Below are 11,448 nucleotides of genomic sequence, written 5' to 3'. Positions count from 1 at the left end.
GATAAAATGGTTACCTCTTTGGAGTTCCCACTTGGGACCTGGTATATTGTATCTTGGTGTATCACATAGTATAAGATCTATCCCCATGGGGGGGGGAGGGCAGGGGGAGATCGCTCAGTGGTAAGAGTACTTGCTTCACAAACATGAGGACCTGAGTCCAATCCCCAGCACCCATTTAGACAAGCCAGGCACATACCTGTAATGCCAGCACTGAGGGGAGAGCCCAATGGAGGAGGATGCACAATGTCTTCCTCTAGCTCTGCACCAATGCACACTATACACGTGCCTCTGCGCGCGCGCATGCACGCGCACACACACCAAAGAGAAAAGAAGAAAAGAGCTATTTTCCAGGGCTGGAGAGATGGCTTAGTGGTTAAGGCATTTGCCTGAGAAGCCAAAGGACCCAGGTGCGATTCCCCAGGACCCACGTAAACCAGATGCACAAGGAGCGCATGTGTCTGGAGTTTGTTTGCAGTGGCTAGAAGCCCAGGTGTGCCCATCTCTGTCTGTCTGTCTCTTTATCTCTCTCTCTCGCTGCTTACAAATAAATAAATATTTAAATAAATAAATATTTTTTAAAGAGCTATTTTCCTAACTTCCCTATTTGACTTTAACTCTTCACCCCTTCTTTAATCTTCTTTGTAGCACCAGTCATACCCTCAGCAAACATTCATTTAGAAGGCTCTGATTGCCAGGCTCTGTCCTAGGCATTGGGGATATAGCTGTGAACAAGACAGAGCAGCCACACACTCCCATGGGCTGCCCACAGGTAGATGAGATGACAAGGGTAATACTTAGTGAACATACATGTAATGAACACTCTAGACCAGATCTGTTCTGACATCTCAACACATACTCATTTCATCCTCATAAAACCCCATGGAGTGGACTGGAGAGATTGTTTAATGGTTAAGGCACTTACCTGTGAAGTCTAAGGATACAGGCTGGATTCCCCAATACCCACATAAGCCAGATGCACAAGATGGCGCATATTTCTGGAATTCATTTGCAGTGGCTAGAGGCCCTGGTGCGCGCTCTCTCTCTCTCTCTCTGTGTGTGTCTCTTTCAAGTATATAAGCAAAATTACTTTTTAAATAATTTTTAAAAATCCTGTGGGGGTGGTAAGTGGTAAGGTGGCTATCCCATTTCACAGAATGGAGAGTTGAGGAACAGAGAAGTTAGGTAATTTGGCAAGGTGACAAGGTTTGAAAGTAGCTGAGCAGAAATGGAAACAGGTGGTCCCCCACATGGGTGGGAGCAAAATGTCTCAGCAGCACCTTGCCACAGAGGGAGATCCTGGTGCAACCTTGGGGGCAAAGCAGGTGGAGGGGTGGACAGCGGGACAGGAGGGGCCAGCAGAGACCCTAGTATGGGCCAGGCACTGCCACTGCCTAGGGAGGACCAGAATGCAAACCCCAGCTATCGGGCTCCCACGGACACTGAGAGCTGCTGGTGGCAAAGTAGGACAGGCACCAACTGACAGACCACTTTATTCATGCCGGGCCTTGGTCCACTAGCAGGGTCATCAGCTAAGACCCTGGGCTCCTTCCAGAGCCTTCTCGGGCCTCTGTTATATTTATCTTGTGAGAAGGGGCTCCCCATAGCACTGAGCCACATCCCTGACCTAGATTCTCACCCCACCCCATCAGAGAGTTGAAACCCAGTCTACTGCATGCTAGACAAGGGCTCTACAACTGAGCCCCAAGCCCAGCCAGGGTGCTGCTCCTCTCCTTGCCCAGTCTTGCCTGCCAGCCTCCAGTGGTCCCCCACCCAAAGCAGCAACTTGCTTCCCCACCCCTGTCCCAATCCCTCCCCCCCCCCCCCCCCCCCGCCTTGCAGAGGATCAAAGTCAGAGAACTTCAGAGCTCAGCGGGATCCCCCCTAGGATTCAGCCAGCTCAGGGACCCAAGCAATTACAGAAATCTCTTGGATTTGCAGTCCAAGCAAATCGGATCTTTAAAAAAAGAAAAGAAAATTTCTTCTCTAACTCAATCCCCAACTGGAAGAGACTACACCTGCTGCCTCGCAAGCTAGTTCGGAAGGTAAGGGGGTGAGTGCTTGGATAAGGCTGCCCCCCAGCCGAGGCACCAGGACACGACTCACACACACTGAAGGGCATTTCACCCCAACGACTATCTAGACCCTTTAAACTTCTCAAGGTCGCTGGGCATGGTGGCTCACGCCTTTAATCCCAGAACTCGGGAGGCAGAGGTAGGAGGATCGCCACGACTTCAAGGCTACCCTGAGACTACATAGTGAATTCCAGGTCAGCCTGGGTCAGAGTGAGACCCTACCTCACAAAAACAAAAAAATAAAAATTAGAAAACTTTTCAAGGTCATGAATAAGCCCCTTCCCCCTCAAAAAATCAAATGAGCTCTCAGGTTAAATGGACCCTACCAAAACAAGACAGGAAGAAGTGCTGTATGATTATTGCTGGGGGAGGAACAATGAAGGTAATACAGATTACATAATGGTATCACACTGAGCCAAACACCCTGAATCTCATTATGACACTGCAGCTCTCAGAGAACCCGGATTTACAGGCTGGAGAGATGGCTTAGTGGTTAAGGTGCTTGTCTGCAAAGCCTAAGGACCGAGGTTTGATTCCCCAGAACCCACATACGCCAGATACACAAAGTGGTGCATGCATTTGCAGTTCGTTCATTTGAAGTGGCTTAGAGGCCCTGGCACACCCATTCTCTTTCTCTCTCTCATAAATAAATAAATAAAATATTTAAAAAATTAAAAACACATTGTGCCAGATATGGGGGCACCTGCCTGTAATCCTAGCACTCGGGAGGCAGAGGTAGGAAGGATCGCCATGAGTTCAAGGCCACCCTGAGACTACATAGTGGATTCCAGGTCAGCCTGGGCTAGAGCAAGACCATACCTTGAGAAACAAACAAACAAACAAAATATATATATATATGTATGGCTGGGACAATGACTCAGCAGTTAAAGGCATGTGCTTGCAAAGCTTGCCAACTGGGTTCAATTCTCAAGCCACATGTAAGTTAGATGCAAAAAGCGATCCAAGCATCTGGTGTTCATTTCCCTGGTACGTACACATGCATACAAACAAATAAATAAAAATTAGAACATAAAAAAGCATATGTCCAGCTAGCAATAGGAAGAATCAAATGATAATATAAGCTTAACAAAAGTGAGGGTGCATGTGAATCCTGAAATCATTCTTTTTTTTTTAATTAAAGATTTAATTTATTTATGTATTTATTAGAGACAGAGTCCCTGCCAATCAGAGGGCAGAAGCCAGCCGAGCCCTCTGGCTTGCAGCCTGCCTTCCCTGCAATGGGGCGAGCCACTCGTGGGGGATTTTGCAAGCCAGCACCACGAGGGCTTCGTCCATGCTTTTGCCAAGAGCAGAGCTGCTGCCAAGCCTCTAACCCACTTAGAGTGACTGGGTCCAGAATGCAATTTGCTGAGGACAATCTGACCGGGAAGGGACATGGGAAGACAGGGCCAAGAGCAAAGAAAGAGGTAACAGAGGGCCGGGCATAAAGTCAGTCGTGTTCGCCTGGGGACATGGCGGCGGCCATCATTTCTTAACACAAGGGAGGGACCAACAGCCCCGTATGGCTGTGGGCCAGGGCACTGTTTCTGCAAGACAGGCGGCTTCCCAAGGAGGCAGCCAAGAAAAGTGTCACTGAGCCACAGGCAATTAGCAGGAAAACAACCCATGTCACTGCTGAGGTGCGGACGCTCCTGCAAACCCCTTGGCAGAGAAGACGTTTGCATCACGATCTAGAATATTCTTGCACTGTATTGGACATAAGATGCTCAGGTCCCAATCATGGGAGTTGTTAATTATAAGAAATTAAAAATTATTTAAAAAATTAAAATATATTTTTTTAAAAAAAGATGCTCAGGTCCTTTTAAGGCTGGGAGCACTTGTCTTCAGAGAGGCCAGAGCCCCTGCTGTACCTTGCCCAAGTTCTCTCTTCTGCATGTTTCTGGATGAACCCTCATCCAAAGATGGATGACTGGACGTGCGGGGGAGGGGTGTGTACAACTCGGAATAATCCCCAAGAGCAGTTTGATCGTCAGCTCCTCCAGGGTGGTTACTGAGCCTGAAAGCCCAGGGTTCTCCCTGCCCCTCTGCTCCCACTTGGCCTCTCTTTTCCTGCTTCCCTCCCTGGGAGCAATTTCAAGAGCACTCTCTCCCCCATACACCTCAAATTCTCCCTGAATTCTAAGTTCAATCTTCCTAAGAAACATAATTATATATCATTGTATCAAGAGTTTGGTTAAGGGCTGGAGAGATGTTTAGCGGTTAAAGCACTTGCCTGTGAAGCCTAAGGACCCATGTTCTACTCTCCAGATCCCATGTTAGCCAGACCCACAAAGGTTAGGCAAGCACAAGGTCACAAATACCCACTAGGTGGTGCAAGCATGTGGAGTGTGATTGCAGTGGCTGGAGGCCCTGGCCCACCCATTCTCAGGCTCTCTCTAAAAAAATTTTAAAAACAGAGTTTGGGGCTGGAGAGATGGCTTAGAGGTTAAGGTGTTTGCCTGCAAAGCCAAAGACCCTGGTTTGATTCCCCAGGACTCATGTAAGCCAGATAGATGCACAGGGTGGCACATGCATCTGGAGTTTGCTTGCAGTGGCTGGAAGCCCTGGTGCACCCATTCTCTGTCTTTCCCTCTCTCATTCTCTCCCTCTCAAATAAATAAATAAATAAAAATATTTTTTAAAAAAAACACAAAAGGAGAGTTTTGCCAAATAAGATTTATCCTCTGAGCTGGGTATTATGGTGCATTCCTATAATCCCAGCACTTGAGAGGCTGAGGCAGGAGGATCAGGAGTCCAAGGCTAGCTTAAGCTACATATCATGCCTAAGCTACATGAGACCTTGTCTCAAAAGTAGTAATAGTGAAAAGCTGAGCCTGGTGGTGCAGGCCTTTAATCCCAGCACTTAGGAGGCAGAGGTAGGAGGATCACTGTGAGTGCGAGGCCACCCTGAGACTACATAGGGAATTCTAGGTCATCTTGTTCCCACCCCACTTTTTTTTTTTTTGAGGTAGGGTCTTGCTCTAGCCCAGGATGACCTGGAGTTCACTATGTAGAGAGTCTCTGTCTGGCCTCAAACTCAGCAATCCTCCTGCCTCTGCCTCCCAAGTGCTGGGATTAAAGGTATGCATCACCACACCCAGAGCAATGGCGCCACAGACTGATCCCTCTGAAACTGTGAGCCCAACTACACCTTTCCTCCTTTAAGCTGCTTTAGTCAGATATCTTATCACCATGTTGAAAAAGCTCATTCATCCAGCCCCTCCCTTCCTAAGTACCTTTGCTTTTCATTTCTTTTCTTTTTCTGAGACAGAGTCTCACTTTAGCCAAGCTGACCTGGAATTCACTCTGCAGTCCTCTGGTGGCCTCAAACTCACAGTGATCCTCCTACCTCGGGCTCCCAAGTGCTGGGATCAAAGGTGTGGGCCACCATGACCAGCCTGAGCGCCTTTACCATGTTGTGGAGTTCTGTTTTCATTTTCACCTGACAACAGGCCAGTGTGGAGGCGGGCAGGTGAGTGTGCAGCCTCCCTGGTTCTCTGGTCAGACTCCTCTACCCCTGTGACCTTGAGTGAGATGCTTGCTGTCCCAATGTGGTGGCCTATATTCTGGGAAAGGCCCTCGGGACTCCGGCCAAGCTTTGACATTCTCCGAGGAAGGTGTTAGGTAATGACCATCGGATTATCTTCAGTGGGAGGCCATGGGGTAAGTCAACAGCCCTGAGGACACTGACTAAGACCCACTTCTAGATGCTATGGCCACCTGGTCAGGTTCCCTTGGGGACACTCACTCTGCTGTGGGCATGCGCTAAGCTGCTGATGTCCCAGGTCACCATCCGGAAGGCAGCCTCCACCTAGGTGCCCTGGGTTTCCTCTTTGCTAGGAAGTGGGGACTATCTCTACTTGCCCCAGCCTTTGGGTTTGTTTGGGGTTTTTGTTGTTGTTGTTTTATTCATTTATTTGGTTTTTCGAGGTAGGCTCTCACTCTGGCCCAGGCTGTCCTGGAACTCACAGTGATCCTCTTACCTCTGCCTCCCGAGTGCTCGGGTTAAAGGCATGTGCCACCACACCCAGCTATTTATTTTTATTTTTTTCAAGGTATTGTCTCACTCTAGCCCAAGCTGATCTGGAACTCACTCTGTGTCTCCAGGTTGGCTTTGAACTCAAAGTGATCTTTCTACCTCTGCCTCCCAAGTGCTGGAATTAAAGGTGTGTGCTGCCACACCTGAGGTTTTTGTTTGTTTTTTTTTTTTTTAAATATTGTCTCATTTATTTACTTAAGAGAGAGAGAGAATGGACATGACAGGGCCTCTTGACACTTCAAACCAATTCCAGCTGCACACGCCACTTTGTGCATCTGACTTAACATGGGTACTAGGGTAGGCTTTGAAAGTAAGTATATTTGACTGCTGAGCCATCTCTCCATCCCTAGCCTTTGGGTTTAAATACCATCCTTGGGAAGCCTGTGACTCTCTGTCTCCTGGGCTGGGGTATTGCCAAGTCAAGTCTCTGTGTTCAAATCTACCTTGCTCCCGCTGCCTCACCAAAACCCTATACTGCACCACCATCCTCCACACCCTACCCGGCGCCATCCGTCCCCAGCCGCTCTGTGTGGGCCAGGTACCCAGGCAGCATCCTTGACTCTACTAGCTCACAGTTCCTCAGCATGCTTTGCTGGTCTGCCTTCAAAGTGCTTGTCCAAAGCCAAGAGTGGTGGCGCACACCTTTAATCCCAGTACTTGGGATTAAAAACAATTCAGGCAGCCCCTGCCTGAGGCTTGAATTGCAGTGCCTACCATCTTCCCTGCTCTGCTGTGCCGCACTGTTTTAGTTCCCAAGCAGCCCAAGCATGTTCCAACCCCAGGGCCTTGCCCTGAGAGGTCCCCGGAGGCTCCTCCTCCAGGGGTGTGGCTGTAAAGCTGCCTCCTTCCTGTTAGGCTGCTTGCAAAGTCAAGGTCACCTTTTGGAGACTCCATCTCCCCACAATCCTGCCCATCTCACTGTCATCATCTTACTCCATTTCCTCCAGTAGGATTCATTATCCTATGTCTTTTAATATATTTGCTTATTTATCGTCTCATTGTTGTTCACCACTCTGCTTGTGAGCTTCCGGCTTTGACCCGGGGGGGTCTGGGGAATCTGAGTTCAGATCCTCAAACTTGTGTAGCAAATGTTTTATCCACTGAGCTATCTCCCCACCCCACGCCCATTATCTCATTTTTCTTTTGTTTATTTTTATTTATTTATTTGAGAGCGACAGACAGAGAGAAAGAGGCAGAGAGAGAGAGAGAAGGGGTGAACCAGGGCCACCAACCACTGCAAACAAACTCCAGACGCGTGCGCCCCTTTGCCCCTTTGTGCATCTGGCCAACGTGGGTCCTGGGGAATTGAGCCTCAAACCGGGGTCCTTAGGCTTCACAGGCAAGCGATTAACCCCTAAGCCACCTCTCCAGCCCCATTATCTTATTTTTTTTAAATGTTTTATTTATTTATTTGCAAGGAGAGACATGCTCCAGGGCCTCTAGCCACTGCAAACACACACCAGATGTGGGGCTGGAGAGATAACTTAGTGGTTAAGGTGCTTGCCTACAAAGCCAAAGGATCCAGGTTTGATTCTCCAGTACCCATGTAAAGCCAGGTGCACATGGTGGCACATGCATCTGGAGTTCATTTACAGTAGCTGGAGGCCCTGGTACTCCCGTTCTCTCTCTCTCTCTCTCTCTCTTTCTTCCCTCTTTCTCTCTAAATAAATAAATAAAAACTCCAGATGCATGTGCCACCTTGCGCATTTGGCTTTACGTGGGAACTGAAGAATCGAAAATGGGCTGATAGGCTTTGCACGCAAGTGTCTCAACTGCTGAGTCACCTCTTCAGCCCCAATTATCTTATTTTTGTCTCTGCTTCCTTCCTCGTTTTGATATCATCCCTATTAGAATTGCAGCTCCCACGTGCCGTCTGCTTCATGATCAACACCTAAACCAGTGTCCAATATGCAAGAATTACTGAGGAAATCTCTCTCATTCATTCATTCATGCAGCACATCCTTATCGAAGTTTATTGCTTCAAGACTCAGGGAGGAGTCACCAAGACTTCTGGTAGCAGCAGTAGGCTCAAATTCGTTCTCTACCATTCCCCAGCTCTGTTTCCCCCACTTTCTCTCCACAAAATGGGAGCAATGGCACCTACATGAAAGACGTGTCACAAGAATTAAACAGTAAGAGGCTGCCAGCCAATTTGCCTTGTGATAGTACTTGGTCATCCATGGCCAAGGGTGGCTATCTGCCTGGCAGCCACCTGGACAGTGTGGGCACAAGCCTAGGGTGGTGACACAGCTGCAGAACATCTGGAGGCCTCTGTGGGTGCAGGATCAAGAACCGAAGTAGCTCCTGGGATCAGCTCTTGGCCACAGGAACAAGAGAGAAAAAGAGCAGACACAGGCCAAGGTAGCTTCTGAAAAAAAAAAAAAAAAAAGTGTGGGAAACAGCTCCAGGGCCACAAGGAGTGGGTGTCCAGGGCCAAGAGTCTGGGAAGACAGGGACACATGGGCCTCCAAGAGCTGCAGCCAGGCTGGGGACATGGCCAAGTCTTAGAGCCTGCCTTTCACCCGCTGGCCAGGGCCACACAGGTCCTTCCTTTTGCAGGAATACTAAGGACTCCTGTGTGTTCTCATAGGGCATGCTGCTGATCAGAAAAGAGCAGGTTGTTGTTTTGAGACCTGCCTTGCGAAGTAGCCCAGGCTAGCCTTGAACTCACTCTGGATTTGTACTTGTTGCAGTCAGCTCCTCATTGCTGGGACAAACATCCAATCAGACACAGCTTATGTGAGGAAAGGGAGTTATTTCAGGCTTACAGATTCCAGGGAAAACCATCGGTGGTGGGAAAAGCTGGCTCATTTCCACAGATCACTAACAGAAAGGCACCAGCAATCAGCCAGCCAACACCAGAGCTCAAAGTTCTCTCAACACACCTAATAGGGCTATAGGGCTGGACTCCAGATTCACCCCCAAACACACCATAGAGCTGGACTTCAAGGTCAGCCCCCAGTGGCATCTGCCCTGTAACAAGGATCTGTCTGAGAGGAGCTCATGTTGCAAGCTCAATTTTTAAAAATATTTTATTCATATTTACTTATTTATTTATTTGACAGAGAAAGAGGGAGAGAGAGAGAGAATGGGCGCGCCAGGGCCTCCAGCCACTGCAAACGAACTCCAGATGTGTACACCCCCTTGTGCATCTGATTAACGTAGATCCTGGAGAACCAAACCTGGGTCCTTTGGCTTTGCAGGCAAATGCCTTAACCACTAAGCCAGCAAGCTCAATTTTAATGAAACATCCAAGCCAATGGGGCCATACATTCAAGCTACCACATTCAAACTACCACAGTACTTAAGAATCAGACACTTGGCTATATGTATTTATCTCTGTCTTTAAAGGGAGAATGAAAAAGATACACCCCAAAATATTACTAAGGGTCTGCTACATTTTGCATCTGGAACATTCCCAGAGGGCCCATGTGCTAAAGATGTGTTCCTCAGTTTGGCACTATTTGGAAGGTGGTGGGACCTTTAAGAGGTAAGGCCTGCTGGGAGTGGTGGTGCGTGCCTTTAATTTCAGCACTTGGAAGGCTGAGGTAGGAGGATGGCTATGAGTTCAAGGCCACCCTGAAATGACATAGTGAATTCCTGCCTCAAAAGGGGGGGGGGGAGAGAGAAAGAAAGAAGAGAAGAAAAGAGAAGAGAAAAGAAAAGAAAAGAAAGGAACAGGTGAGGTCTGGTAGAAGGGCTTATTTAAGTCTCTTGTCGTGTGTCCTTGAAGGGGACAGCGAGACTCCATCTCTTTCCTTGCTTGGCTTTCTAGCTGACATGAGGTGAGTGGTGGCTCATCCACCCCTGTGGTGATGGGCTGACTCACCACAGGCCGGGGAGCTTCAGGAGAGCCGGCCTACCAGGAGGTACTTATCTCTGGGCATATGCCCTGAAAGGGGAACTGAGTGATCCTGGCCCCTTCCTCTTCCTCTTTTGCTTCCTGGTGATGAGCCAGCACCCCCAGGACAGGCCTGAAAACAAGTTCGCCTGACCATGAACCTCTGAAACCACGAGCTCACACAAACCTTCCCTCCCGACCCCAGGCATTTCACTATAGTGGTGAAGAACTGACCAACACACCTAATCATGTACATTTTCTGCTTGATATACGGACGTAGCCTTTCTTTCCCCAGCCAATAAATGAACAAGGGGATTCTGAAGTCTACTCAGGGCTGTTAGCGGCAGCTCCATCACAAATAGAGACCTGTGAATTGTAGCAGAGAGAACTTTAACCCAGGGAGGGCTGTGAGCTCACACAATTGCCAGGAAATCACTGGAGAGCCACAACTAGACATATTCAGGGAGCAGGCTGCTGAGGATGGGGCACCTCCTGGGGGCACACAGCAGTCTCTGGGGCCTGGCTGGCATTGCTGCTCCCCCTCCCCGCGCCAAGCCTCATACTGCTCTGTCCACTCCTGGGACATCCTACAAGAGTGCAGCGCCATAATCCCGGGAAGTCCCAAGGTCAGTGTGGGAGCCATGAGTGCCAATTTCAAAAATTCTAGAATTCTCCACACCCCCAGTGGGGCTATTGCAGTTCGACTACTCCAGTGGATGTTAAGGTTTGGTTTTATAAAGGGCTATTTTATTTTTATTTCTATTTATTTGAGAGAAAGAGAAACAGGAAAGGAGGGAATAATAATGGGCGACAGAGCCTCCAGCCACTGCAACTGAACCCCAGACACATGTGCCACCTTGTGCATCTGGCCTACGTGAGTCCTGGGGAACTGAACCTGGGTCCTTAGACTTCACAGGCAAGTGCCTTAACTGCCAAGCCATCTCTCCAGCCCAACAAAGGGCTTTTTTTAAAAAATTAATCTGAGAAAGGGGCTACTTTGCGGGGGGGGGGGGGGGTTAAGTCTAACCTACCTTCCACAGACTCTCCACCAGCTTGGTCCCTCGTTGGACCAGCCAAGGCCACCTGACCCAAAGCCAGTCAGCTCATTGGCTGGCCAGTAGCCAATTAGCGCTCTCAAAAGTAGAGCAGTTTCCAGACTTCCTTGGATCATTCTTAATTTTTTTATTTTATTTTTTTTAATTTGAGAGCGACAGACAGAGAAAGACAGATAGAGGGAGAGAGAGACAATGGGCGCGCCAGGGCTTCCAGCCTCTGCAAACGAACTCCAGACGCGTGCGCCCCCTTGTGCATCTGGCTAACGTGGGACCTGGGGAACCGAGCCTCGAACCGGGGTCCTTAGGCTTCACAGGCAAGCGCTTAACCGCTAAGCCATCTCTCCAGTCCTACTTAGATCATTCTTAAATCTCAGTAATTTTTGTTCCCCCCCCCCCCCATGATGGCCTCAGACCAAAAGAAACACCCAACTCAGCCTTGCC

Source organism: Jaculus jaculus, chromosome 13 (assembly GCF_020740685.1).
Source record: "Jaculus jaculus isolate mJacJac1 chromosome 13, mJacJac1.mat.Y.cur, whole genome shotgun sequence".
Classification (NCBI taxonomy): domain Eukaryota; kingdom Metazoa; phylum Chordata; class Mammalia; order Rodentia; family Dipodidae; genus Jaculus; species Jaculus jaculus.
Note: the sequence above shows the minus strand (reverse complement) of the source record.